The 25,399-nt window shown below is 38.9% G+C and overlaps 1 protein-coding gene across 9 annotated transcripts in view; it reads right to left on the bottom strand.

The window, feature by feature from the left end:
* The window catches only part of FANCC (FA complementation group C), a 216,058-nt gene that overhangs the window by 168,843 nt on the left and 21,816 nt on the right, over positions 1-25,399 (bottom strand). Inside the window, exon 1 of one of the 9 annotated variants that reach the window (XM_017871514.1) lies at positions 1,283-1,366. The exons of the other annotated variants lie outside the window; for them this stretch is intronic. The gene's annotated coding sequence lies outside the window, so the exon portion shown is untranslated. Of the gene's footprint in view, positions 1-1,282; positions 1,367-25,399 lie in introns of those variants that run through there. 9 annotated transcript variants of the gene reach the window in all.

The raw sequence follows: 25,399 nt of genomic DNA, 5'->3' as shown, positions 1-25,399 counted from the left end.
CTTGCTGAAAAAGCAGACCCTGAAATGCTTCTGGCAACAGATTTGTCCTCCTTGTAATAGATAACCACTCTGGATTTAAATTTATCTTCTTTGCCCACCACACTTCTCCAGCATCACCAAATGTGGAGTTGACTGGATTCCTTCTTCACCATCATGGTATCACAACCAACTTCTGACCAAGGAGTAAAGCAATGGGCTCCTGCCAAAAGGGTCTGTTGTCAGCTAAGGTACTACTAGCTGCTGCATGAACTCGATGGCTTTGTTGTCAGCTAAGTCACTACTAGCTGCTGCCATGAACTCGGATGGCTTTGTTGAGCTAAGTCACTACTAGCTGCTGCATAAACTCGATGGGCTTTACACCATGTATTCCTTTCCTTCATCACTTCCAAATTTCTCTACTACATATTTATTTCATTCTACTGCATCTTCTCTGAAGCTTAAACAGGAAACAAACATTAACATAAAGGAAAACATAAACAAGAACCATATCCTGCATTATGTGGAAAGGAACTTTGATTTGAGGAATCACAGATGAATAAAAATTTAAAAAATCTTGGAAAACTGGTAACAATACACATCAAAATTGTTTGGATAAAGAGTCACATTTTTTTCTTTAAAAGGTTAGAAAACCTCTCACTTAGGTTCCCCTGGAAAGCAGAGCTCAGACAGGCTAGAGAAGGTAAAGACCCTAATTCAGCCCCTCATTTCCAAAGACAGAAAGCCTCTCACCAGACCAGCCATGTGATGTCCTCCAGGTGGTGTGCCTGGCAGCTATGCAAGGGGACCAACAGGACACAGGTCCTGGAACCAGCCGCTGTGCTCTCAGAACCTCTCCAAAGCCGATGCTATGCTATGGCACAAGAGCACCACCTACAGAATTCCAAGGGACAACTTAGTCCATTTATTGAAAAATATGACTGTGGAGGGATGAACTCCACATCATTTCAATCTAGTTGGCTGTGTCTCTTTCTCTTTTAAAACTAGAACCCTTGCCAAGACTCCTGAAAAAGCAGCAATATGCCTTCTTATTCTCCCATTTTCACTTTAATTACCACAGTAAAATGAATCTCTCTCTTCCTATCAAGCTTTGGCTATCTTAATGCATACTGCTATTTCTAGATCCCTCTTCCCCTACCTGTTTCCCAAAGGGCAGAGAAAACCTCTAGGGGAGTAGCAGTACTACAGGGTCTGGGAGGGATGTATGTGAAGTCAATCATTCGGTCCGATTTTAAACGCTATGAAGCACAGTGCTGAGACAGGGGAACCGTTTTCACAAACTCACTGAAAGGCGATTACAGCAGTCCCTTTCTCCTTGCGGAGCTGAAGACGAGCACACAGTTTCTAAACCAGCACAGCTGGAGATCAGACGATCTGTTCATAAGATAGAATACAGAAGAAAATACGTAGGTGTAAGGAAAGACGATTTACGGGATAAGTAACACTGGGGAGAGCTGATTGCTTCTGCTGTGCTGTGTACTAAATATATCAAATATAACTGAAGGCAAAGAGCGGGGTCTTTCTGGAGCCCTTCATGCCTTACATGAAGCCCCTAGGTACTGCCAAGTACAGTTCAGGTGACACAGACTCACTTGAACAATTCACATGCATTCCAGCCTGGTTATCATGTAGCTTTGCTATGTCTTATTGGTCTGAGAGGGACGCTCTGGGAACCATTATATGTCACCCTCTCCCATGCCTTAGTCATGATTAAAAAGCTGCAGCTTTTGTTTCTGCCAGCGTCTGCACCAGTACTAGTCCTGTCATCCAGTACCAGTCAGGGACCCGTCCCAGCGAGCGCACTGCAGGCCAACATGATGGGGGAGCCTGAACAAAGCGCACTCCTGGACACTCGGCAAGCACTCCAGAGATCAGCCACCTGAGAACTGTGGGAGTGCATGTTGATTACTTTGGAAATCATAAAAACTTCAAAACAGCAAATGTGTCTATACTGTTTCAATTATTTCACAGAAAAAAAAAAAGATACTTCAGAAAAATTCCAATCATGATTCTCTAGTGCATAAACTGCTGAGCTAAATGTGCAGTTCGTACTCTGCCAATGCCACACGGCAAGGCAAGGAGCATCCGGCAGAGGATAAATCCAACTGAGCACGAAAACCTCCAGAAAGGGACCTGCTGAAAAAGAATGAGGTGACACACGGACAAATTCTAAGATGAAGGGCAACTTAGGTGTCTAACACAGGTAAAGTAGAAAAAACCCAAGCTGGGGATTCAGAGGCCCATAGGATTTTTAAAAAACATAAAATTGAGATTTAGTTGACTAATATAAAATGCCACAATGTTAGAATACACTAACAGGGGTCTAGCAAAAATTTCATAATCCTGCTCGATTTGGCCCAATTGTGGACCTCACCAGAACATTAGGTGTAGTGGAGAGGAGCATTACCTCTCCAGCATCCATTCTCCACCCTCCCCCTTCTCAATGAGACTGGAAACTTGCCAGTCGGCATATTTGAGTGCGGTAAGAATGGGCTCTGATTAGGTTAAAGCAGGGCTCATAACCAGGGACAGTCTTATCCCAGAGGGGACCCTTGACAATGTCTGAAGACATTTTTGGTTGTCACAGCTGGGAGGAGGATGTCACTGGCACCCAGTGGGCGAAGGCCAGGAACACCACTCAACACTTACCATGCACAGGACAGCCCCCCACAGGAAAGAATTAGCAGCCCAAATGTCACCACCTCATTCCCACACTAGCACATGGGACCTGTGGATATTACTCTACATGGCAAAGGAATGACTATTACCGTGTACAACAACTACTACTACAAAGCGGTCATGTTCAGGATCCTGAGAGAAGGAGCTTGTCCTGGAATATCAGGCTAGGGTAGGCCACATGCATCCTTATGAGAGAGGCAGCAGGAGCTGGAGACAGACACAGAGGAGGCAGCAACGTGAAGACAGAAGCAAAGATTGGAGGGATGCAACCACAAGCCCAGGAATGCCATGCTGGCCGCCAGAAGTGAGAGCAACCAAGTGTCCCTAGAAGGAATGTGGCCCTGCCAGGTTTCACACTTCTGGCCTCCAGAATTGCAACAAGATAAGATTCTGTTCTCCTGATCCAACAAGTTTGTAGTAATTTGCTACAGCAGCTTCTGGAAACTAATATAGCATCCTGCAAGGAGGTGTAGGAATTGCAAATTACAAAAAGGGAAGCAAACTTACATCTTGTTTTTTTTTGTTTGTTTGACCCAAAGATCCCCTTCTACTGATATACCAAAGGGTTCCACACTAGGAGTTTCTTCTACTGTCAAAATCCCCAAGGAAAAATATTATTAAGCACTTTGGCTGCTGAATGCACACCTTAAAATTTCATCACCTGACTCACCAACCACCTTCCAAAGAATGGCTCCTTCCCTCTTCCATCAATCCCATCAAGCCTCCTCCTTTTTTTTTTTTTTTTTGAGATGGGGTCTCGCTCTGTCCCCCAGGCTGCAGTGCAGTGGCGCAATCCTGGTTCGCACTCAACCTCCTGGGTTCACGCCATTCTTTGCTTCAGTTTCCCAAGTAGCCGGGACTACAGGCCCCCGCCACCACACCTGGCTAAAATTTTTTGTATTTTTAGTAGAGACGGGGTTTCACCGTGTTGGCCAGGATGGTCTCCATCTCCTGACCTTGTGATCTGCCCGCCTTGGCCTCCCAAAGTGCTGGTATTACAGGCACGAGCCACCGCGCCCGGCCCCACCTCCTCTTTTTTATTGAGGCAACAAAGCAACATTTTAACCCATTTTATGTACCAACTACATTTATTTAATTTTGGATTATTTACTAATAAAAAGTTTTCATTGCTCAATGATATATTTTTCTATTTATAGAAAGTATTTGGACATCGTAGGTTGGGATGGAACACATCATAACTTTTACCACTAAAATTAACAGAAGTTAGCCAGCTGCAGTGGCTCACACCTATAATCCCAGCACTTTGGGAGGCCAAGCAGGTCTGCTCGTTTCAAGGGCTTCTCTGTAGACTAGTGGCCTCTGCTGCCTCTTGAGGCCAGGAACTTGAGACCAGCCTGGCCAATACAGTGAAACCCTGTCACTACTAAAAATAGAAAAAATTAGTTGGGCGTGGTGTCGCATGCCTGTAATCCCAGCTACTCGGGAGGCTGCAGCAAGAATTGCTTGAACCCGAGACGTGGAGGTTTCAGTGAGCTGGGAGATCGTGCCACTGCCCTCCAGCCTGGGTAACAGAGTAAGACTCTGTCTCAAAAAACAAAAACAACAAAAAAATTAACAGAAGTAATTTTTCATTTTCTAGCTTTTCACTTACTGGCAGGATTCTCAGAATTAACATCATTAAGTGAGGGATAGGCATATTCCTTTCATCCACAGTAAATGCCTGGGAAGTAGCTTGGTTTCTTCACCCTCTTTATTCACACCTTGCTTTGCAGGAGTTATCAGCTAGAAATCGGTGATCAGCACAACCCTTCACTGCCCAGCAAAGGTGTGGGGGCAGGGGTACAGAGAGATAAAGAACCTTACAGAGACCATCCATCCAGTTAAAACTCCAACAAGAACAGAACCCGCATCCCCTGGCACCTAGACTAATATTCTACCTGAGGTTATATGAAGGAATTAAGGACAAATGTGATCAAAAAAGCAGCAGAAAACAGCAGAATGTTTTTCTTTTTTGAGAAAAGATGAAATGATGCAGGAATCTTTAGCCGAGACAAGGGAAGGGTGGTGAATGAGTCACTAAATGCCTGCTGGTGAGGAAGACACTGACTGACTGAAGGGTACCCCAACATGGAATTATTTTGCACTGATTATCAGACCTTGGTTTTCTATCTTTTTGTGTGTCTCACAATTCAAAGAGTCTTTGGGACTTGAATTACATAAGACTCTATTGCACTAGATTGTGCTTGGCACTGTATTTCAGCTCTAGAACAGAAATCCACTCAACTAGCACAAGTCAAATGGGGGAAGAGGTGTTATGAAAAGGCTATGACCAAAGATCTCATGAGCACCACCCAAGAAAAGAAAAGGTTCAGCTGGTCCAAATAGGAAGTGGAACTAGAAGCTCTTGCCACCACATCTCAGGGAGTCCACATGTCCGCTCGGTGCAAGGGCTTCTCTGTAGACTAGCTGCCTCTGCTGCCTGCAGCTTTTTTAGTTCCCCCAGCTTGCATATCTTTTATGCTGTAGTTCAGAACATGCTACAATTCTATATGAAATTTCAGCCCAAGAACTAACCATTATCTAACCAGCTCAGTAGCTCAAGGTCCCCATTCTCAGGGAAGAGGATGTGATTGGCTCCATCCAGCCAATAGAGCCTTTAGATTGTTTCCTATGGGGTCAGGTGCTCATTCCACAAAGATTGGTGGTTGATGAGTACTACTGTCTGGGCAGACACTTCAAAACAGGGTGTAGCAAAGAGGAAATGATTGGCATATGCATAGAGGAACTCAAGAGTGATATGGCTGTTTCAGTTAAGGCTACCCAGAAAGACTGTATCACTGTAGAATTTGTGATCTTTGGACGAAGTGGTCATAATTTGTAAACAAGAGAGTTATACTTTTAAGTTCCTGCATACATGTCAGGAACGTAGCAGATCTGTTACATAGGTATACACATGCCAGTGGTGGTTTGCTGCACCAATCAACCCGTCATCTACTTACGGATATTTCTTGTAATGGTATTCCCACCCCTGACAGACACCCAGAGTGTGATGTTCCCCTCCCTGTGTCCCATGTGTTCTCATTGTTCACCCCCATTTATGAGTGACGAACATGTAGTGTTTTGGTTTTCTGTTCCTGTATTATTTGCCTGAGAATGATGGTTCCAGCTTTATCTATGTCCGCTGCAAAGGAATGAACTCACCCTTTTTTAATGGCTGCATAGTAATTCCCATGGTGTTTATGTACCACATTTTTCTTTATCCAGTCTGTCATTGATGGGCATTTGGGTTTGGTTTCCAAGTCCTTTGCTATTGTGAATGTGCTGCAATAAACAATACGTGTGCATGTGTCTTTATAGTAGAACGATTTATAATCCTTTGGGTGTATACCCAGTAATGGGATTGCTGGGTCAAATGGTATTTCCGATTCCAGATCCTTGAGGAATCTCCACACTGTCTTCCACAATGGTTGAACTAATTTACACTCCCACCAACAGTGTAAAAGCAAGGAACCATTTTTAAATTTCCTTCTAGCTCCAGTGTCTAGAGCAAAATCTTACTACTTTTGGCTTGTACTGTCAGAAATTTATCATTTGTCCAGAAGTGTCTCCAATTAGCAGACCATCAAGGAAATCTCAAAAAATGAAATGGACTGATACACAGTATGGGCACTGACTTGCCATTATTTGGTGAAGGGAAAGGAGGAAAGGGATAAGGCGAGGATATATGCAGTCCCTACCTAAGTAGGAATTCTCTGAACTATATATGATACAAGTCCAGCAAAGGACTGGAATTAGAACTAGTTCCTCAAGTAATTTTTAAACATAAAAACAGGCCAAGCCTGGTGGCTCATGCTTGTAATCCCAGCACTTTGGGACTGCAAAGGCTGAGGCAGGAGGACTGCTTAAACCCAGGAGTTTGAGACCAGCCTAGGCAATACACCAAGACCCTGTCTCTACAAAAAAAAACAAATAAATAAATGAAAAATAAAGTAGCCAGGCATGGTTGTGTGTAGCTGTACTCCCAGATACTCAGGAGGCTGTGGCAGGAGGATCACCTGAGCCTAGGAGGTAGACGTTGCAGTGAGCTATGATTGTGCCACCGCATTCCTGCCCGGATAACAGAGCAAGACCCTATCTCAAAAAAGTAAAATAAAATAAAATAGAAACAGAAATGCCGCTGGGGCAGGGAAGAGGAGAGAAGGAAGAGTGAATAGGCAGAACACGGAGGATTTTTAGGACGACAAAACTGTTCTGTATGATAGCATAATCGTGGATTCATGTGTATCTGTCCAAATCCATGGAATGTACAGCACCAAGACTAAACTCTAATGTTAACTACGGACTTGAGGTGAGGACGGTGTATCAATGCATGTTCATCAATTCGAGCAAATGCACCGCTGTGGTGGGGGATGTTGTGCATGTGAGGGCGTGGGGTAGAGAGGAAATCTCTGTACTTGCTGCTCCATTTTGCTGTGAGTCTAAAACTGCTCTAAAAAACAGTCTATTAAAATCAACAACAACTACAAGCCATGGTGGCAGCAAGAGGAGGAAGTGTAGCCAAACAAAACCCCAACCCAGCTAGGTGGTGCACGCCTGTAACCCCCGCCGCTCAGGAAGCTAAGGCAGGAGGATGGCTTGAGCCCAGGAGTTCAAATCTAGCCTGGGCAACTTCGCAAGACCTCAGTCTCTAAAAGGAAAAAAAAAAAAAAATGCAAACCTACTCTATACACTCTGAGCATAAGGACCATAAATAGGAGGAGCAGAGAGAAGGCAAGAGTGGATCTCAGTTACACCTGGCAGGAGCCACAGCACTCACACCCTGTCTGATGACATTAATCAGTTCCCTGAATTACAGTTTCACTAAAATCAGACAGCCAGACGCTTGGTTTCTCCAGACAGTGAGCAAAATTCCTGCTCCCTGTACTATGAGGTATCATCTGCTTCCAAGTCCAGTGTTTGAACTCTCCAACCACCAGGAAACCAAAACAAAACCTCTTCTGGGGTCTCCCCCAGCTCAGCCACCAGGATGATACAAATTTTCAATGTCAACTAACAATTTCAGATGGGAGACTGCCTCTCACAGTCAACTAACAATTTCAGATGGGAGACTGCCTCTCACATTCAAGACATGAAGTTATTTTTGTTGCTGAGTTTGTTCTTAAATATGTTTTCATGCCGACTTAGACTGCAGAATATCCTAACAGTACCTCTGGTTTCCTGCGTTAATTCATTGAGCCAACTTTTCTCTAACCCCTTCCTCTAAATAACAGATAATCCTTTTCTGGTCACAGGGTGCTTGGTCTCTCTCTGTCCCTTGCCCAACACATCTTCAAGACCACTTATTTAGGGGCAGGGCCATCTCTAGTAATAGCCTGATTATTTCCATGTATACCAGCCAAAGCCTTCATAAAGTGATACTACTCATTTCCTGTCACACCCCAAGAACTGTATTTGGTCTGGCAATCCTCAGGTTTTACCATATTGATTTGAGTCGGATCTCAACAACGACGACAACAACAATAACAAACATCAAAGAAAGAGTATGAGTCCTTTTGCCTACTAACTGTGGTTAAAGATATGAAACATTTTCCACGGGCTTAAAAAGCATAATTATCGGTTCATCAACCGGTACAAAGTTACAGTTAGAGAGGAAAAAGTTAGCTGTATTCTAGTTGTACCAGTCAGGAGTGACCTATAGGTCCTAAACTGTATCTCCTGTTGTACAGGTCAGGGGTGTGACTGGTACCCGTGGGTACACTGTATTCGCTGCTTGTAGCAGTAGGGTGAGCCAGTAGTTAACGAACTGTATTCTGTTGTCTGTTGCAATAGAGGTGAGAAGGGTTGAAACAGTAGTTAAACTGTATTCTCGTTGTTACAGTAGGGTGACTATAAGGTGACTATAGTGAACCCTTTTCCCATTTGCCCAGAGAATACTTGCCCACAGTGCATGCGGCTGCAGCGTCTACTATGAGATAACTTTGCTCGCTTTTACTACTATTTTTGCAAGCTCTAGTGCATTGAATTTGGAAATAAAAAACATCATTCTATTTATAACATTCTGTTTTTAGTATTGGTATTTCCATTCACAAAATACAGTAATTCTCAATTGTTGAAAATATCAAATCCTAGAAAATGCAGCATTCCTATGCATGATGGTAACATTGTTCTTGAACAGTTATTGGCCAAAGATCCATTTCAATTCAAGTTTTCTGAAATAGACGATTCTGATGATTCAGACAATTCTAACATTAGTTATGTTTAGAAATAACTCCAAGAACAGTTTTTATATTGTGTTTTCACATTGAAAATCAGTCAGATTTGCTTCAGCCTCAAAGATTTTACACGTTTATGTAAAATTAAGTGAGTGCTGGGTGGTGAGCTGCACCTTTGTTCCTAAATGGAAAAAGGGTTAAACATAATGTATGCATATTTCAAAATAACTGGAAGTGAGGATTTTGAAAGTTCTCACCACAAAGAAACAGTATTTCAAATGATGGATATGCTAATCTTCCTAATTTGATCAGTACATAATGTACACATGTATTGAAACATCACATTGCACCCTATAAATACACACAACTACATGCCAATTAAAATAAAATAATTTTAAAAGAAACACATAAACTTTCCAAATTTATTGAAAGATACCAGGAACATCAACAAACTCCAAATAAGATACACGCAATGAGATTCACAAACAAAACACTGTAGCAAAAATGCTGAAAGTCAAGGACAAGGAGAAAGTCTTAAAAGCAGAAACAGAAAAATAGCCCATTACTTACAAGGGAACCCCAATAAGATTAACAGGTGACTTCTCAGCAGAAACAACAGATCCCAGAAAAACATGGGAAAACATATTCAAAGTGCTCAAAAGAAAAAGTTGTCAGCCAAGAATCCCATATGCCCCAAAACTCCCTTTCAAAAATGAAGGTGAAATAAAGACTTTCCCAGATAAACAAAAACTGAATTTGTTGCTAGAAAACCCACTTTGCAAAAAATAGTGAATTAATACCAGAAGGTAATTTGAATCCACACAATAAAAGAACACTGGTAAGGTAATTATGTAATTATAAATGCACATTTTTCTCTTATTCTCATAATTGACATAAAAATGAATTGCATAAAATATGTACACACTGTACTGCTACACCTATAACACACAGAAGCTATAAGATATTTAATATATTTGCAAAACACAGTGCAAATGAGTTAAACAGACAAGTTGTATTGGGCTAAGGAAATAACTATACATGTTAAAGTGATAATTAAAACATTGTTGAATTCATAACAGTAAGAAAGGTCATATGTATAACAATAATGCCACAAAAAAGGAAGAGAAGGGAATAAAGCTATGCAGACGATCCATAACTTATGATGGTTAGACTTACAATTTTTTGACTTTACAGTGATGTGAAAGTGATACACAGTCAGCAGAAACCATACTTCAAATTTTGAATTTTGCTCTTTTCCCAGGCTACTGATATGTGATACCATAACTACTGATAAAACAACTAGAAAAAAGATCAAGAAAATAGAACACTTGAATAACATTATAACCAAGTGACCTAACAGACATTTACAGAACTCTCCACCCAACAACAGAACAAACATTCTTCTCAAGTATGCTTTTCTCACAATGCTGGGCAGTGACAGCAAGCCACAGCTCCCAGTCAGCCCAGCAATCACAAGGTTAAACAAGCAACACTCTACAGTGTACTGTGTTGCTAAGCAATGATGTTTAGTACATTAGGTGTATTAAGTGCATTTTTGACTTACAATATTTTCAACTTATGGTGATATAACTCCATCATAAGTCGAGAAGAATATGTGCAGGACATAAGTCGAGAATCATATGTATAGGAGTAACATTTCTATATATCATGGTAATTAAGCTAGTATAAGTCTGAAGCTTATTCTATGGCAAACTCTAGAGCAACCACTAAAAAAATACTCAAAAAGAGTGAAAACATCATTAAAGAAATTAAAATGCTACATTATAAAATATTCACTTACAGGCATGAGTCACTACCTGTAATCCCAGCACTTTGAGAGGCCAAGACAGAAGGATCACTTGAGCCCAGGAGTTTGAGACCGGCCTGAGCAACAAAAAATCTCTACAAAAAATCAAAAAATTGGCTGGGCATGCTGGCTTACACCTGTAATCCCAGCATTCTGGGAGATGGAGGCAGGCAGATCACTTGAGGCCACGACTTAGAGACTAGTCTGGCCAACATGGTGAAATCCCCCATCTCTACTAAAAATACAAAAATTAGCTGGGCATGGTGGTGCATACTTATAGTCCCAGCCACTCAGAAGGTTGAAGCATACGAATAGCCTGAGCCTAGGAGACAGAGGTTGTAGTCAGCCAAGATCACACCACCACACTCCAGCCTGGGTGACAGACCAAGACTCTGTCTCAAGAAAAAAAAAAATTAAAAATCGAAACATTAGCCAGGTGTGGTGGCGCATGCCTGTGATCCCAACTTCTTGGGCAGCAGAGGGAGGAGAATCACTCGAGCCCAGGAGGTCAAGGATAGCAGTGAGCCATGTCCATGCCACCGCACTCCAGCCTAGGCAAGAGAGTGAGTGTGTCTCAAAAAAACAAAACAAAACAAAACAAAAAAACAGACAATATTTACTTAAAACAAAAGAGAGTAATAAAAGGAGAAATAGAGTTACAAAAAAGACAAGAGATATACAGAAAACATAAAGTACAAGTTTAGACATAAAGCCAACCATGTCAATAATATCACAGATGTGAGTGGAATAAACAAGCCCACCAGGCTGGGCTCGGTGGCTCACACCTGTGATCCCAGCACTCTGGACGGATGTGAGTGGAATAAACAAGCCCACCAGGCTGGGCGCAGTGGCTCACACCTGTAATCCCAGCACTCTGGGAGATCAAGGCAGGTGGATCACCTGAGGTCAAGAGTTCAAGACCAGCCTGGGTAACATAGTGAAATGCTGTCTTTACTAAAAATACAAAAATTAGCTGGCTGTGGTGGCGAGCGCCTGTAATCCCAGCTACTTGGGTGGCTGAGGCAGGAGAATCGCTTGAACCTGGGAGGTAGAGGTTGCAGTGAGTGCAGATTGTGCCATTGCACTCCAACCTGAGTGACAGATCAAGAGTCTGTCTCAAAAAAAAAAAAAATCCCATCAAAAGACAAAGATTGTCAGACTTTAAGAAAACATGATCTAACTATATGCTGTCTATAGAAGACACACTTTAGAGTAAAAAATACAAACAGATTAGAAGTAAAAGGATAGAAAAGATATGTCATGCAAACACACAACACACAAACAAGAAACTTATTGTGGCTATACTGATATCAGAAAAAAATAAATTTTAAAACAAAGCGTTATTAGAGATGGAGAGGGACATTTTGTTAATGATAAAAGGGTCAATCCATCAGGAAGATATAACCATTATAAACATACACAACTAAGGACCAAAATTCATGAAGCAAAAATTGACAGAAACAAAGGGAGAAACAGATAATTGAATATTAATAGCTAGAGACTTCAAACTGTCATTTTCAGTTATAGATAAAACAACTAGAAAGAAGATCAACAAGAAAACAGAACACCTGAAGAACACTATAAACCAACTAGATCTAACATATATCTGTAGAACTCTCCACCCAATAGAATATACATTTTTCTCAAGTCACATGGAATATTCTCCTAAACAGATCACATGCTAGGCCATAAAATGAATCTTCATATATTTAAAAGAACATTAGTAATATAACACATGTGCTCTGATCACAAACAAAGAAATTAAAAATAAATGCAGGAAGTTTCAAAAGAAATTCACAAATGTGGAAACTGAACAAGGCACTGCTACATAACCAGTGGGTCAAAGGAGGAAAAACACGCTTTGGGACAAAGATAAGCTGCCAGTAACTGATCCTAAAGAGAAGATTATAGAAAAGCTGCCTGACAGAAATTCAGAATACCTGTTTTAAGGAAATTTGGCTAACTTCAATGAAGTAGAGAAAAACAATTCAGAAATTCATCAGAGAAATTTAACAGAGATATTGAAATAATTTTTAAAAATCAAATAGAAATCCGGGAGCTAAAAACTACAATGAACAAAATAGAAAATCCAATAGAAATCATCAACAGCAGAATCGTTCAATTAGAGGAATATCAGTGAACTCAAAGACAGGTTAATTGAAAATACATCATTAAAGGTGAAAAAGGAAACAGGAATGAAGTTACAGGATTTATGGGTATCATCTAAAGAGCAAATACGTGGGTCACTGGTGTTCAAGGGGGAACCTTGAAAAAGAGAAAGCAATAGAAAGCTTATTAAAGAAATAATAACAGAAAGTATTTCAAACCTGGAGAAAGCTACAGCTATCCACGTACAGGAAGATCAAGGGTATCCAATCAGATTTAGTCCAAATAACACTATGGCACAACATATTAGAATCAAAATGTCAAAGATCAAACACAAAGAGAGGATCCTGAAAGCAGCAAGAGAAAAGAAGCAAATAATGTATAAGGGAGTACTAACACGCCTAACAAGAGACCTCTAGGCAGAAACATTGTAGGCTAGGAGAGACTGGGATAATATCTTCAAAGTCCTAAAGAAAAAAAAAAATTAAAACTATCAACCAGGAATATTATACCTACCAAAGCTGTACTTCAGAAATGAAGAAAAGAATAAAGACTTCTGGACAAACAAAAAGCTGATGGAATTCATCAGCACCAGACCTGTCTTACAAGAAATGCTAAAGGGAGTTATTCAAGATGAAAGAAAAGGATAGTAATGAGTAACACAAAAACATCTGAAAGTACATAACTCACTGGTAAAAGCAAGTACACAGTTAAATTCTGAAGACTCTAATAACGTAATGGTGGTATGTAAGTTGCATTTTTTTTTAACGAAGGTTGAGACAACACAATTACAAATAGTAGTTACAATAATTTGTTAGGGGACATGCAATGTAAAAAGATATAAATTGTGACACCAAAACTCAAAATGGGGAGTGGAGTTAAAGAGTATTTTATTTTCAATCAAAGTTAAGTTGCTATGAGTGTAAAATAACCTTTTATAACTATAAGGCATACTTTGATAAGCCCTATGGTAACCACAAAGCAAAAGCCTATAACAGATACACTAAAAATAAAAAGCAAGGAATCAAAATATACTACTAGAGAAAATCACTTAGCCTCAAAGGAAGAAAGAAAAAAAGAATCTACAAAACTAGAAAAAAAAAATAAAATGACAATAGTAAATCCTTACCTATCAATAATTACTCTGAATGTAAATGGATTAAATTCTCCAATTAAAAGACACAGAATAGCTAAATGGATTTAAAAAAAAAAAAGAAAACAAGACCCAACGATACGCTGCCTACAGAAGACCCACCTCATCTACAAGGATACACATAGACTGAAAGTAAATAAATGGAGAAAGATACTTCGCACAAATGGAAACCAAAACAGAACAGGAGTGGCTATACTTATACCAGATAAAATAGACTTTAAGTCAAAATCTGTAAATAGAGACAATGAAGGTCATTATATTAATATATGATAATGAGGTCAGTCAATTCACCGAAGGATGTTATGTATTTAGGTGCTCTGATGTTGGGTAAATGTATATGCACCCAATGTCAGAGCACCTAAATACATAAAGCCAATATTAATAGATCTCAAGAAACAGATAGATTGTAACACAATACTAGTAGAGGAGTTTAACACCCCATTTTCAGTAACAGACAGATCATTTAGATGGAAAATCAACAAAGAAACATCAGATATGAACTGCACCCGAGACCAAATGGACCTAACAAACATTTACGGAACATTCCATCCAACAGGTCCAGAATACACATTCTTCTCAACTGCACATCAATCATTTTCCAGGATAAATCGTATGTTAAGCCACAAAATAAGTCTTTTAAATGTAAGAATATCAAAATCTTATCAAGTATCTTTTCTGACCACAATGGTATAAAACTAGAAATCAATAAAAGGGGAAACTTTGAAAACTTTACAAATGTATAGACATTAAACAACATGCTCCTAAACCATCAATGAGTTAATGAATAAATTTCAAGAAAAATTAAAAAATTTCCTGAGACAAATGAACATGGAAACATAACATACCAAATCCTATGGGATAGAGCGAAAACAATTCTAAGAGGAGAGTTTACAGCAATAAATGTCAACTCTCAAAAATAACCCCAAAGCCCAAACTTTGAGAATGATTTATTAAATGCAAATACCCTGAGAAAGGATATCCCTTTTATTAAACACTAATTAATATTTTATGAGAAACTTGTTTGTTATTGTTTTGCTTTAAACAGATGGGTCTTCCTCTTGTCACCCACACTGGTGTGCAGTGGCACGATCATAGCTCACTACAGCCTCCAACTCGTGGGCTCAAGGGATCCTCCTGCCTCAGCCTCCTCAGGGGCTGGGACTATAGGTGCACCCACCAAACCCAGCTGGACTTGCTGATAGTGAGTCAAGGTTCTTAGGCACCATACCATATCTGGCAACGACAAAAGGTGAATGAGACAGGTGCCAGTGACAGGCAAAATGAGAAGATGCCGAAGACAAATTCTGCCTAGAGTCAGCTTGAGTTACTCCAAAACATTTAGCCTGCCATTTCTGCAACATTCAGCTTTTCAAAATGGTGCAAAGGACCAACAAGGCACAGTCTTTGCTATTTATTACAGAACGCTGACCAAATTACTTATGACTTTGAATGCAACCCTGATTCTGAACCCACTCTTCAAAGTTTTGTTTCGAACACTTTCTTTCTCAAAGACCACTTTCTTTATGAAAATACAGGCTTACCCTAAATTTGTACAAATATAAAAGGGTATACTTTACTCACTATGTTCCAGTCATAATATTACATGCAAGCAAATAACTTACTTTATAAAAAATAAAAATTTAATAAATGGTAGCAGCTTAATTATTTCAAGCTGCCAGCAGGCATAAAGTCAAATATTTTCCAAAAACACAAACAGCCACTTATGACTCACCTGTGCCTCTTTCTTTTCATCTAATAAATGTCAGCATAACAGAGTGATTAAGAAGGCTGACTTGGAGGCAGACTGCCGAAGTCTGAATCCCTACTCTGTAACATACTAGCTATGTGACCTCGGGAAGTTATTTTGTCAGTCTATGCCTCCGTTTCTGTATCTGTAACATGGGAAAAACCTGGTAGGGCTGCTGTGAATAATAAAATATATTAATTACACAGAAAGCACTTAGAATTGTGCCTGGCACATGTTAACACCCATTCAATGTCAGTTACTATCATTAGTTATTGCATTTCTAAGTAGAAACCAAGGTCTTTCTCCAAGAGTCCTCTACTAGCTAGAGATAATCTCTCTTGGCAAGCCTAAACACCTGTCGGCAAAACTGTTCACAAAAGCAACAGAGTCAACAGTGAGGAAAAGCATTAAGGTCCTGCACAGGCTGTGTATCACACAGTCTGAAAGCCCTGAATTGTTTACTTTATTATCCCACAAATATGAGAGTCAGAGGTTTCAAGATTTTGCTAAGCCAGTTCATACTGCGTTCACAATATGTTAACATGAGATGGATAAGACAGCTTGGTCGGCTGTCAAGTCATGAGTTGTATAAACACCAGTACACAACAAAATGACTGTAAAAGTCGAGTGGTTCCTATTGGTCATATTAAATTATACTTGAAGACTTTTGCTTTTCTAGCTGCAAATAACTGGGAAAAGAGTGTACTTGAGAGCAAGACTCAAATTTAAATAAACTGTAAATTTCTCAACATCTTGGAAACGTCAGCTTCTTTTTATGTGCAAGACTAAACCCAGGACAGTTTACAATTTGAAATCCAAACATATCACTAGCATACTGGGCTCTAATCTCAGTTCTGATCCACACAACACTATTAACAGTATGGCCCATATCCTTTCCCCACTTTTTGATGGGGTTGTTTGTTTTTTTCTTGTATATTTGTTTGAGTTCTTTGTAGATTCTGGATATTAGCCCTTTGTCAGATGAGTAGATTGCAAAAATTTTCTCCCATTCTGTAGGTTGCCTGTTCACTCTGATGGTAGTTTCTTTTGCTGTGCAGAAGCTCTTTAGCACACCAACATGGCACAAATATACATATGTAACAAACCTGCACGTTATGCACATGTACCCTAGAACTTAAAGTACAATAAAAAAATGAAAAAAAAAAAAAAAAAAAAAACCAGTATGGCCCAAAATATTTCATTGGTCTCTAAATGAAAAGCACAATGATATATACCAGTCTTACAAGACAAAAAAAAAAAAAAAGATTAAATGAGATAAATATTAACAACAAACAGCAGTTGTAGCTGTTAATAAATAACACGGGAAAGTATCATTTACTTGAGCTCTGAGACTCCTCTCTCTCTCTCACACACGCACACACACATGCACAGAGACACACACACAGAAAAAATAAATCTGAGCCAAGAATAAGGGAGAAAGCATAAAAGTAATTTAATGGTTCTTCTAAATAGTGTAAAAAAAAGATTTTGATATCTAGAAGAACATGAAGATAAATAAAATGGTATGTTGTCAAAGAGAAGGATTGTGTGAAAAATCACAGACATGTAATAAATAATATAAAGGAACTGAGAAAGAAATAATTTATTTCTCAGTCAGAACCAAAAATGAAGTCTCCGTGTAATTAGGAGCTCTAGGGAGAATGTAACTATGATGGAATAAATCTCGCCCAATCAGACTAGGCTGAGATAATACTATAAATTATTATAATACTATTAACGAGCTAATATCCAAAACAACAAACTGAAAATAGAATGCCATAAATTATATGGCGTTTTACACTTAACATTAGTACAGCTTATGTACTTTTTGTATATCACAATAAAAAAAGCAAAAATAATAATGCCAAAAATAGATGTGAATAAACAATATACATATCAAGACACAAGGACTTCTTCTTTCGTTCAACAAATATCTACTAAATGCTGACTAAATGAAAAATAACACAAGTCAAAAAAGCAGAGCGAAACCGCTTTTGCCTATAAAATCAATGATTAAAAAACATTTTACAGATTGCTTGAGCCCAGGGAGTTGAGGCTGCAGTGAGCTATGATCATACACTGCACTCCAGCCTGGGCAACAGGGCAAGATCCTGCCTCAAAAAAAAAACAAAAAAAAAATCCCCAGTACTGGCAAGAATACAGTTAAAACAGCCACTCATATGCAGGTTTCTGGAAATGTAATTGGTCCAAGTTTTCTGAAAGATAATCAGAGAAGTATATCAAAAAACTCTGAATGTGTTTATACTCTTTCACTCATCAATCTACTTCTAGGAATTTAGTGTAAGGAAATAACCAGAGATGTACATGATTGATTGATATAAAAGGATGTTCACTGCATTTTACATTAGTAAAAAACTGCTAACAATCTAAATCTGTAACAACAAGCAATTAATTATACAGTTTGTAATACAGCCATATGAAGGAACTTAAGCCATTAGTCTAATTTCAGAAAAAAAATATTTAATGGTACGGAAAACTGCTTGCGTTAGACTTAAATGTAAGACTATAAAATGCTATATACAATATGATAGCAATTTTCTTATATACAGACAAACGTATACATATACAACCAAAAACCGGAAAGCAAACACCACAATGTTAACAACAGGTTTCTTTGTATAATGCTGGATTATTTTATTGTACTTTTCATTAATTTATAAATTTCCTATAATAATCATGTATTATTTTTGTAACCAGTGCAGTGATCTTTGTGGTTAAACACAAAATGCCTTTTCCATCTAAGCCAACTAGGGAAATTCCATTCCCTTGTCAGTGACTGTATTCTAGACCAATACACAGAGATGTCTGGTGTAGGGGCTTCCAGGAAAGATTTCCTTGCTCCTTACAGGGAAAATAAGAGAAGTATTGTTTTCTTTACGTCCAGTATGATTTATTTGTTTATCATTCATTTACCTGGACACACCTACTATGCAGCAGGCACGGTGGCTAATGAAAAGACGTAATATTTCATCTTTGAGAAACTGTATCGTATAGTAGACCGGAAAACACACAACTGGGTGAGGTAGCAGATATGCAAATGAAAATTCCAACAATAATGTGAAATTGATCTGATGGCAGCACACACACATAGCATGGGGGCACAAAGATTTCACAAACCACAAGAGTCTTGAGGGATGACTACTGTCCAAGCAAAGAAAAGGGGAGCATCGTCAGAGCTAGGGTCCGTGCCACAGCACCTTCCTGGCACGTGCAAAGGCTCAGAGTTTAGCCAGGCATGGTGGTGGGCATCTGCAGTAATTTTCGCAATTTAATTTTTAACAGGTAATATGAACATATCTTTATACATCATCTTTAACACTAAATAATTTGCTCCTGAATTCTGTATCTCATTTATATATAAATACATCAACTATACTAAGTTTATTAAAGGAAGCAAATAGCTTCCTCCTTAAGGGAATTTCTCAATCTACCAAAATAATAATTATTATTTTATAGCAGCTATCACTTACACGGTGCTTATACTATGCCAAGGACAATTATAAGCATTGTAAACCTATCTTAGTCCCCACAATCCCACTATACGGGTGTGGAAACGAAGGACAATGAGGTCAGTATCTTGCCCAAGGCCACCGAGAAACACAGCATGTGCTCATCCACATCACAAAGCACTGACGACATGTCACAATAGCAAATGAAGTGTGAATATGAAAAGTCAGTTTTTTGTTGATTTTATCCATATCAAGAGCAAAATTTTTCAGCAACCTCGACCTAAACTGAAGGAGGAACTATGATTTTTTCTGAGCATGTGCATTCCTCATTTATGTTCGCACTGGTTAATTCCTCCCTCAAGTCTCTCTAAACAGCCCTCCCCAACATCTTCCGTATCAGCAGTCTCCTTCTAAGATCCTCAGTGGATCCTTCCAGCTGTCGGGGGCAATGTCTCTGCCTGCTGTTTCTATTTACACATCCAAAGTTTACCCACTCAAACTTCGGTGGGGAAACCACAGACAATGTCTGCCTCTGCCAGAGGATAAAGGGAGAAGAAATGCTTTCCCCAGAGTTAAAAGAATTCCATTTGTCAAATCAATCTGATGATGCTGGATGAACTGAACATTTCCATCTGACTACCTTACCACCCACTATTTAATATGAAATTACATAATTTCCCAAATGGAAATCATTCAAATTGCTCTTCAAGGAATTAAACTAGAAAATTCTCTTTTTTGTCTACAACAAAAAGGCAGGCATGTTCATACAGGAGCTGCACAGAGTAATATTTCTGCAATTTTTTTTCCTGAACAAAAATATATTTCTGTTCTGTCACATAAAAATTCAAGATACATATCCAAGATAAGAAATTCGGTGTGGACTTTTTTACCACTGCCATATGGTAGTAAAATCAGTTTTTCTAGCTGACAAGGCACCCCTGTTCTCCCAAACTGAATTCATAATTTGTCTCAAGAGCTCTGAAATTTTATTTATCTGCAACACAGATTCATGATCCCAGTTTTTAATAATCTCTGTACAGAACAAGTATTTGTGACATTAAAATAAAATGTTATAATATTAATAAATGGAACAATTATTTATTTTATCTAAAAACATTTTTGCTTTCGCTAAAACACAGGCTGTTTCAGTAATAATAATTTGTAAAGCAGGATTGTATTTACAATTTCATTATCCAAGTTGATCATGTCTGTTCTATATAACATGATGCCTTTACCAACACCATATATAGGAGAAAATTAAACTTGGTATGGCTAGTATAATAACTCTTTGTTACAGCAGATCTTAAGAGTTATAGATGTCAAGGGATTTTCTTTATCTGCCCAGCTACTTGAAAACCACTAGGCTATTCTTTGAGTAGGCTTTGACAGTGACTTAACCTTAGCATGCACTGATGCAAATTCTATTGACAAGCTGTACTTTAATACAAGTGTTCATGGTTTTGTGTTTTACATGGATTTACATGGATTTATTTTTATTTGTTCTTATAGGTCAACTGAGTCTCAGCACTTGGCTTATGCATTCAGCATGTTTTACTCCGGCCCCTGATACCTTGGTTACCAACCTCTTGCCAGGGCATGACATAGGAAATTTCCTATGCTCTTCCATCTTGATTAGTTTGTTGATATCTGAATCCAGTGCTTCTATTTGATCAGACATAGGGCATTTCTTATTTCTTTTTTTTTTTTTTAATTTCCAATGACTCTTCTCTTTGTTAACTGTTTCCTGTTTCCTTCAAGAGTCTCATTTCAGGCCAGGCTTGGTAGCGCAAGCGTGCAACCTCAGTACCTAGGGAGGCTGAGGTGGGAGGATCACATTAGCCCAGGAGTTCTGAGACCAGCCCAGGTAACATAGTGAGACCCCATCTTCACAAAAAACAAACAACAATTAGCCAGGTGTGGTGACACACACCAGTAGTCCTAGCCGCTTGGGAGGCTGAGGAGGCAGGGTTGCTTAAGCCCACGAGCTTGAGGCTGCAATCAGCTATGGATCATGCCACTGCACTCCAGTCTAGCCAAAAGAGCAAGACCCTGTCTCTAGAAATAATGATAATAATAAGAAGAGCATCATTTCAATCTGCTACTTTTATATTTTATTACTCTGTTTTCTATAGTTTTTCAGAGTTACTACATAAGGTTCAGACTTAAAAATATTTTTCTGAACTTTTGAAATACCTGTTTAGGTAAATAATGCTCAGAAGCACATATAATTTCAATAAACAGCATTATCTATCTGTCTCCTGCCAGTGACAGTATATATAAATTAACAGGTATGGTTTTTACACAATCACTGAGTATTTGCACATCCAGTGGCTGGAGTAAGAACTCAAAAACCACACAACTGAACCTTGAAGAAGTGCACGTGAGTACAATATACAAAAACCACAAAACATAGTCATCTTTCACACTTGTATTTCACAGGGGAATAATAATTTCATGTGTCATCATCTACAGTTAAGGGTTATGACTGAGCTAAAATTCTAAATGATTCTTCACAAAATTAACATAAATTCAAATCATATTAATAAATTCTTTATTGTTCATTCAAATTTTAAAAAATTTGTTTTAGTTTTAAACCATAACTGTATGATGTTTTATTGACTGATTAAGACAGGGTCTTGCTCTGTCATCCAGGCTGGAGTACAGTGGTGCTATCCTGGCTCACTACAGCCTTGACCTCCAAGGGTCAAAGGATCCTCCTACTTCAGCCTCCCAAATGGCTGAGACTACAGGCACATGTCACCACACCTGGCTACATTAACGGAACCAAGAACAAAAATCATATGATCATCTCAATAGACGCAGAAAGAGCATTTGACGAAACTCAACATCTTTTCATGATAAAAAAAACTGTCACCAAATGAAGTATAGAAGGAATGTACCTCAATACAAGGCCATCTGTGACAGACCCACAACTAACTATACCGGATGGGGAAAAGTTAAAAGCATTTTCTCTAAAATCAGGAACAAGACAAAGAGGTCCACTCTTACCACTTCTATCCAACACAGCACCAGAAATCCTACCCAGAGCAATTAGGTAAGAGAAACGAAAGAAAGAAAGAAAAAGAAAAGGAAAAGAAAAGAAGAAGAAGAAGAAAAGGAAAAGGAAAAGAAAGAGCATCCAAACTAGAAAGGAGGAAGTTAAACTGTCCATGTTTACAGATGACATAAGCTCGTACACAGAAACCCCTACAAATTCCACTAAAAAAACTATTACAACTAATAAGTGAATTCAGTCAAGTTGCATGATATAAAATCAACAAACGAATATCATTAGTGTTTCTATACACCAAATATTAATAGCAAACTATCTGAAAAATAAATCAAGAAAGCAAGCCCATTTATAATACCTACCAAAAAAAGAAATAAAATACTGAGGAATAAATTTAACCAAGGAGGTGAAAGATCTCTACAATGAAAACCATAAAATATTGAAAGAAATTGAAGACACACCAAAAATGGGAAGACACCCCATGTTCACAGATTGAAAGAATTCATATCTTTTAAAAGTCCATTAACATTTCTATGGAGGCTGGGCACAGTGGCTCACGCCTGTAATCCCAGAACTTTGGGAGGCCGAGGCAGGTGGATCAAGACAAGACCTGAGGTCAGGAGTTCAAGACAAGCCTGGCCAACATGGCAAAACCCTGTCTGTATATAAAAATGCAAAAATTAGCTAAGCGTAGTGGCAGGTGCCTGTAGTCCCAGTGACTTGGGAGGCTGAGGCAGGAGGATCCCTTGAACCCGGGAGGTAGAGGTTGCAGTGAGCCGAAATCGTGCCATGCCACTCCAGCCTAGGTGACAGAGTGAGATTCTGTCTCTCTCTCTCTCTCCCTCTCTCTCTCTATATATATATATATTTGTACAGAACCGCAAAGACCCCAAAGAGCCAAAGCAATCTTGTGTCAAAAAAAGCCAGATACACTACAAAGCTATAGTAAGCAAAACAGTAGAGTACTGACATAAAAACACACAGACAAATGGAACAGAATAGAGAACCCAGAAATAAATCCACACACTTACAGTCAACTGATTTTTGACAAAGGTGCCAAGAACACACCCCGGGGAAAGGACAGTCTGTCCAATGAATGGTGCTCAGGAAAACTGGATATCCACACGCAGAAAAATGGAAGTAGACCTTCTCTCTCACCACTTAGAAAAATCAACACAAAATGGGTTAAATATAATACCTGAAATTATGAAACTACTAGAAGTAAACATAGAGGAAATGCTTCACAATACTGGTCTTCTGGGCAAAGATTTTTGGGTAAGACCACAAAAGCAACAAAAGCAAATACAGACAAATGAAAATTACACCAAACCAAAAGCTTCTGCACGGCAAAGAAAATAACAGAGTGAAGAGACAACCAACAGAATGGGAGAAAATATTTGCGAACTATGCATCTGAGAAGGGGTTAATATCCAGAATATATTATATAAGGAACTCAAACAGCTCAATACCAAAAACAAAAAACAAAACAAACAAAAAACCTGATTTTTTAAATGGTCAAAGGCACCTGAACCAACTTTTCTTCAAAGAAGACAAACAAATGACTATCAGTTACTTGAAACAACGCTCAACATCAGTAATCATCAGGGAAATACACATCAAAACCACATTGAGAGGATAACTTGAGGCCAGAGTTTGAGACCAGCCGAGGCAACACAGCAAAACCCCATCTGTCAAAATAAAAAATTAGCCAAGCAGGGTGGTGCATGCCTGTAGTCCTAGCTACTTAGGAGGCTACAGCAGGAGGGTATCTTGAGCCCCGGAGGTTGAGGCTACAGTGAGCTATGATCACGCCACTGCATTCCAGCCTGGGCAACAGGGTGAGACCCTATTTCAAAAAAAAAAAGAGTAGAATGGCTGTTGCCAGGGGCTGGCAGGAGGGGAAATTGAGGTGATGTTTAAAAGTACAAAGCTTCAGTCCTAAAAGAGAAGTAAATTTTGGAGATCTACTATACTGCATAGTGCCCACGGCTAACAATATTATGTTGTATAGTAAAAATGTGCTAAAAGAGTAGAGCTTATATTAAGTGTTCTGATCATACACAAAAGAAGAACAACAAAGGGGACGGGGAACTCTGGGAGGTGGTGGTATGTTTACAGTTTTGATGGCAGTGATAACTTCATGGGTATATACTTACCCACAAACTCACTGAGTTCTATACATCAAACATGTACAACTTTTTATATATCATATCTCAATAAAGTGATTTTAAAAATCAAAACAAACTGCTGTTAAACCTGAAAATATCAAGGATCTACTGCACAATATATTAAAACCTCTCTATCACACTCCAATTTAAAATGACTAAGGATCATGACCTAGACACACTAATCTAATGTAACAAGAGGCATCACTGCCTGGAAAATAGAAAAGTAGTAAAGACGCACATCCTCAAATGTCATGTCTTTGGATGACAAGGAAAACTCTGAAGAAGTAGATGGAAAAACTCAACAGATCTGAAAATAAATATGTTGTTTTTAAAAATAATGATGTGGCTTTTATTTTTTAAAATTATTGATATGTTCCCATACCAAATCCACAGAGCTTTGTTAGGCTTTTTTTTTTTTTAATCTAAGTGTAATTAATTTGAATTTTCCAACAGGGTTTCAGTAAAGCATAAATGAGGAAATTACATGTATCTAGTGGATTAGAATATTTCAAGTGTATGGATTTGGATATGAAGACAGAAAGTGGAGAAAAGGCAGGTAGGGTGTATTCAGTTAGCCAAACAAACACAGTGGTGTGTTGGGACAACACTGGGCTGGCTTTACACCTGGAGTATCCACCAAAATAAAGAACATCAAACGTGAACACTGACATTCACACTCAAGATAGTCACAGCTGGATGGAAGCGGGCTGGCTCTCATCCACAGAATACCTTTGATAGGTCTAAAAATTTTCAAAATTGTCATGAAGTTCAAAGGCAACTCATGGCTTTTATGTATTTAGGAATGGAGAAACTTCTCAGGACTCTGGTCAATTCTCTGGAAGAAACTCTTAAAATCTCTTTCATTTCAAACAATAACACTAGTCATAGTCACTGGACTTCAGATACAAACTAAAACTGCAGAGTGAGAAGTATGACACAGCACAGCAGACTAAGCAGAGCACTTAACCCGAACTTGGGGAGCTGAGGAAGGTTTCCGGAAAAAGAGACCTGACACTGAGAACTGAACCATATGTGGGAGTCACCAGGAGAACAGCAGACTGAGGCAAGAGGGACTTTCAGCAAAGTGTA

This window comes from Rhinopithecus bieti, unplaced genomic scaffold, assembly GCF_001698545.2.
Source record: "Rhinopithecus bieti isolate Rb0 unplaced genomic scaffold, ASM169854v2 scaffold_6063, whole genome shotgun sequence".
Taxonomy (NCBI): domain Eukaryota; kingdom Metazoa; phylum Chordata; class Mammalia; order Primates; family Cercopithecidae; genus Rhinopithecus; species Rhinopithecus bieti.
This window is presented reverse-complemented; position numbering and strand designations above follow the sequence as displayed.